Below are 6,000 nucleotides of genomic sequence, written 5' to 3'. Positions count from 1 at the left end.
TGTTTGCGGTGCGTTACACAGTGAGTTTGGTGTGTCAGTGTGAAGCAGTACTCTAATTACACTCCCTGATTGATGTATACACACGCAAGATGTTTTAAAGCACTTTAGACCTGCAATTTAGCATTCAATGTGATTTCGGCTGCTTTGCGTCCAATCCTGATTTTACCTGGGGACTTTTGGTGTGTATCCCACTCCGCCATGCCCCCCTCCAGGTGTTAGACCCCTTGAAACATCTTTTCCATCACTTTTGTGGCCAGCATAATTTTTTCTGTTTTTCAAAGTTTGCCTCCCCATTGAAGTCTATTGCGGTTTGCAAAAGTTTGCGCGAACCGAAAGTTCGCGGGAGGTTCGTGAACCCGGTTTGCAAACCGAAAATCTGAGGTTCAGGCCATCTCTAGTTTTCATCTGTCTAAAAAATGTTTTTCCAAAACTGTACTGGCTTTTTTTAGATGTTCTTTAGCAACGTCCAATCTAACCTTTCTATTCTTGAGGATTATGAGTGGCTTGCACCTTGCAGTGCACCCTCTGTATTTACTGGTTGGCTGTTGTGAAGGGGTTTCTCTTCACCATGGAAGTCATTATGCAATCATCCACCACTTTTGTCTTCCATGGATGTCCAGGTATTTTTGTGTTGCTGAGTTCACCAGTGCTTGCTTGCTTTCTCAGGATGTACTGTAGCAATTTCTCAGATTTTTTTTTCTGTTTTCGCAGCTAAGGATGGCCTCTGTCACCTGCGTGGAGAGCTCTTTTGACCACATGCTGCCTGTTCACAGCAAAATCTTCCGCATGTAAGCACCACACCTCAGATCAACTCCAGGCCTTTATCTGCTTAAAGATAACCAAAGATCTCACATGATAAAGTTTTTTGTTTTTTTACTTACTCGGGGCTTCCTCCAGCCCCATAATCACGGATGAGTCCCTCGCCGTCCTCCATTTAGCAGCAATCAGCCCTGGTATCTGGCTCAGTGACGTCAACCAGACTGGAGCCGACTGAACCAGTCACCGGGGCTGATTGCTGACAAACAGTGGACAACTGGAGGGCGGCGAGGGGCGCATCCATGCTTTTGGGACTGGAGGAAACCCCGGGTAAGAAAAAAAAAACCTTTATCATGTGAGATCTCTGGTTTTCTTTAATCGATAATTACATAATGATGGACTTGCCCACACCTGCCCATCTAATAGCCTTGGATTCAATTGTCCAATTACTTTTGAGCCCCTGAAATCAAGGGATTATGTGTAAAAAAAAAAAAGCTATAGTTGCACACATTTTTATGCAGTCATTTTGTTCACCCCACTGAATTAAAGTTGAAAGTATGCAGTTCAGAAGTTGTCTCTATCCAAATATTTATGGACCTAACTGTATGTGTGTATGTACTGTATGTTTGTGTATATATATATATATATATATATATATATATATATATATATATATATGTGTATATATATATATATATATATACACCGTATTTTTCGGACTATAAGACGCACTTTTTCTCCCCCAAAAGTTGGGGGGAAAAGTCAGTGCGTCTTATAGTCCGAATACTAAAATTTGGACCGGCACCTATGTGTCCTCTGTACCCATGTGTATTCTACCTGGTGTCTGTCCCTTTGTGTCCTTGATCCCGCTGTGTATCCTGTGGCCATGTCCTTCTCCCGCTGTGTATGCTGTGTCCGTGTCTGCTGTGTTTCGCCCGTCGTGCCTTCTTTGTGTCCATATCCTTTGTCACGCTATGTATCCAGTGTCCGTGGTGCCCGCTGACCGCTGACCCGTGCCCTATGTCCCCGAGTGCAGACCCGCTTGTCCATACTTAACTGCAGCTCCGATGAAGCAGCCATCTACCAATCAAGCTGAGAGGCGCTGCCCCAAACCGCCAATCACGGCAGCTCACTGCTCCTGCTCCCTTCCTAATAGGACGCGCTGGTCTCGCGGGCGGGAGCAGGGCACCATCGTTGGGGCCAATCACTGCACTCCCTCAGTTGCAGGGATTGCAGTGATTGGCCCCAGTGATGTCGCTCTGCTCCCGCCCTCAAGACCGAGAAGATGGCTGTTTCCTCTTCATCGGAGCGGTGTGCTAAGTATGGACAAACGGGTCTGCACACAGGGACATAGGGCACGGGACAGCGGTCAGCGGGCACCACGGACACCCTCAAGACCGAGAAGATGGCTGTTTCCTCTTCATCGGAGCGGTGTGCTGCAGCTAAGTATGGACAAACGGGTCTGCACTCGGGGACATAGGGCACGGGACAGCGGGCACCACGGACACTGGATACATAGCGTGACAAGGAACAAAGGACACGGACACAAAGAAGGCAGGACATAGACGGCGGACAAAACACAGCAGACACGTGTATATAGGATACATAGCTGGATCGAGTACACAGAGGGACAGACATCAGGTAGAATGCTGCAGCTAAGTATGGAAAAGGGGTCTGAATCCGGGGACAAAGGAAGGGGGGGAAGAGAGCAGGGGACAGAGAGCGGGCAATACACCACGGACACAGGGTACACAGCAAGATCAAGCACACGGACACAAAGAGGCCAGGAGACAAACAGTGGGCAATACACAGCAGACATGGACACAGGATACAGAGCCCAGATACACAGCGGAAGAAAGGACACAGGGACAGAATACACAGCAGGATGGACGACAGGAGGAGAGAATACACAGCAATAATGTATGGGATCATATGGGACAGAGGACACTGATATGGAGGAGATGGGGACACTGGACACAGGGATATGGGACAAAGCAGGGCACAAGAGCTACTTGAAAGGTACAAGGAGGACATAATTGGGGGGAGGAAGGTCTATAAGACACCCCTGCACTATAGATGCACTAGGTTTAGGATATATTTTTTTTCCCTGGTTTTTGCCCTCTAAACCTAGGTGCGTCTTATAGTCCGGAGCGTCTTATAGTCCGAAAAATACGGTATATATATATATATATATATATATATATATATATATATATACACACTCAGTCAGGTTCATAAATATTGGGACATCAACACAATTCTAACATTTTTGGCACTATACACAACCACAGTGGATTTAAAATTAAATGAACACGATGCTTTAACTGCAGACTGTCAGCTTTCATTTGCAGGTATTTATATCCAAATCAGGTGAACGGTGTAGGAATTACAGCAGTTTGCATATGTGCCTCCCACTTGTTAAAGAACAAGCGACACCCATGCTAACCTAGAAATAAAAAAAAACACATATATAAGTAGATAAATACTACTTCTACTTACAGAGCCGGTTTAAGCAACAATGGGGCCCCAGGGCAAAATGAACCTGGGGGACCCCCCAACAGATACCCCGGCATTAAGGGACCTTTTTTGCAGCTGGTATAGTCAGGGTGTGAAGCCCCAATCGGTCGGAGCTCCACATTTTGGCAACCCCAGCCTGCATGGGGGACAAGGTGTTAAAAAGTTTCAGGAGGGGGGACCCCACATGATTTTTTTTTTTTTTTTAAATTCCCACACTCTAAACATACAAAAATATTGGGAAAATAGGAAAAAATGCCAGGGATCTTTACACAGCCATATTGCGGCTATATAGCGATCCCTGGCCAAAGCGCTGCGGCTGCGTATAGACCCCCTGGAAACCCCGTCAGGAAATGTATTGCTCTTTCTTTTTGATGCATGTAAAATTACACTACCGTTAGGTTTGCTACTAAAAGTGACATTTACCGCATTTAAAAGTATACTTTTTTCCTTCGAAACTTTAAAATCAATTTTCTTAAAAACTATAACGTCTTTTTGAAAAATTGTTTTTTCCTCTTATTCCCAATGTTCTCCTTAACATATCCTGCAAATTTAGGGTTTCTAGCGTTTAAGGTGGATTTGCTATTAACCATTAAAGTCGGCGGATTTTTAAATGTGTATTTTTTTCCTTTTGAAACTTTAAAATCAGTTTTCTCAAAAACTATAAGGTCGATTTGAAAAAATGTTTTTCCTCTTGTAGCTACTGGGGGCCCCTACAAGCTCTGGGGCCCTGGGGCAATTGCCCCCTTTGCCTCTATGGTAGCGCCGGCCTTGTCTACTTACATAACAGATGTATTGTGCTATTCACGTAATGATTCCTGTGAATTTTATAAAGGAAAAACAGAAAATCCTGTTCTAGGCAGGGTCCATCTTGCCAAGCTAATGCTGACATCATATCCTCCCTGACTCTTGTTTTCCCCTCTCCCTTCTCTTGCTCATTGTGTATTCATTAGCTGCCCTCCTCCCAGAGTCTTTAGACACTCCCACTGAGGTGTATACTAACAACTCCACTGTCTTTTTTTTTTTTATTTACACATCCAATCACTGAGTCACCTCATGTAATGAATAGCGGAGATGCCGCCGCGCGGTCTGGCGGCGGGGCGGCTGTCTCCGCGTTCAGACCGGCGGTTTCCGCACAGCGGAATGTGTCTGGTTTGCCTGGGCCTTCTAGTGCACACAGATGGAGAGCTACGCGCGCATGCTAGAAGACAGGACCTTTATGCCAGCAGTAGAGGTATCACTTGACAGGACGATCAGCTGATCCCAGCGGAACTCCTGATTGGCTGATTGGCTGAGTGGCTGGAGGCGGCGTTGCGGAGCGCTGTAGTATATATAGATCGTGCTTGTCAGTTGATAGGTTGTCTGCCGTTGCGAATACTTACGTGTGAGCACTCAGACCTCAGTCAGATCATACAGTGTGTTAGAACCAGGTGGACCTGGGAATTCACACTTAGCCAGATTCCGCTCTTGTTATTTACTGTTATTCTTTAGACTAGTTCCCGGGTGTCGAGTCCAAGGACCTCACACCTCAGACCAGGATTGTGCTTGATATCTGTTATGACCTTTGGCTCTGTCGACCTCTCTCTTGCTTTCTGATTCGGTACCTCTGCCTATCTGTCTACCAGTTGCCAACCTTGCCTGTACCCGGTTACCGAATCAGCCTTCTGTATTTGTACCTTATCTGCTCGTGTGTTGCTGACCTGGCCTGCCCGACCCTTCTGGCTGTCACTCATCCCTCGAGTGTTCAGTCTGTCTGTACTACCCGTGACACTAATCCACCAGGTGTCAAGTTAGCTGCAAGGACCTCCTGCTCCTCAGAGAGTCCTTCCTGCAGTGCAGCCAGTGGCCGCTATCCCATAGGAGTCCCCTGGCTGCAGTAAAGTCTGATTCCCAATCCATCTGGGAATCCTGGGCTGCAGTACAGTCTGATTTCCAGTTTACCAGGGAATCACTGGCTGCAAGATTATCTCTATCTCCTTCTCTTAAAGAGATAGTCCCTGCACAGCTGAGGGCCACCTGCTCCTCAGGTGGTCGCTGGCCGTAGTTTATCTGTGTCTCCCGCCCCACGGGAGATACCCTACAGTTGCACCAAACACTTACACTTCATCAGGTGTCCAGAGGTTAGTCATACTTGTATTATTGGTGATTCTGTAGATCATCCATAATCGGGTATACATCTGTATTGTTGATGATTCTGCAGATCATCAATAATCAGATTCTCTCTGTGTGCTGACACCAATCGTTACACAACGGCAGACTTAAAAACCAAAATGGACGCACTCAACAGCCGTATTGATGGACTAACCACCTCGGTGGAGAATTTCATCAGGGTGTTGGATGGCCAACAGACCCAGATTACCGCTGTGTCTGGGTCCATACAAGTCCTCCAAACGGCTGTGAATGCAGTGCGATCTCCTCCTGTTACAGACTTGCGTATGTCTGTACCCGAAAGGTTTTCTGGTCATAGATCTGACTTTCAGAACTTTAGAAATCGCGTATTGTCTTATTTTTAGTTAAGACCTAATTTATCGGGAACTGAGGCACAGAGAATTACTTTTATTAAGACCCTTTTGTCAGGGGACTCACAAACATGGGCATATAGCCTCCAGGCAGGGCATGAGGCTTTGTCATCAGTTGAGGAATTTTTTAAGGCTATGGCCATAATTTATGATGATCCGGACATTTCTTCCACTGCTGAGTGGAATCTTAAGACTTTACGTCAGGGTAAAG

Source organism: Hyperolius riggenbachi, chromosome 4 (genome assembly GCF_040937935.1).
Source record: "Hyperolius riggenbachi isolate aHypRig1 chromosome 4, aHypRig1.pri, whole genome shotgun sequence".
NCBI lineage: Eukaryota > Metazoa > Chordata > Amphibia > Anura > Hyperoliidae > Hyperolius > Hyperolius riggenbachi.
The sequence above is the reverse complement of the archived record's forward strand: the minus strand, read 5'-3'. Positions refer to the sequence as shown.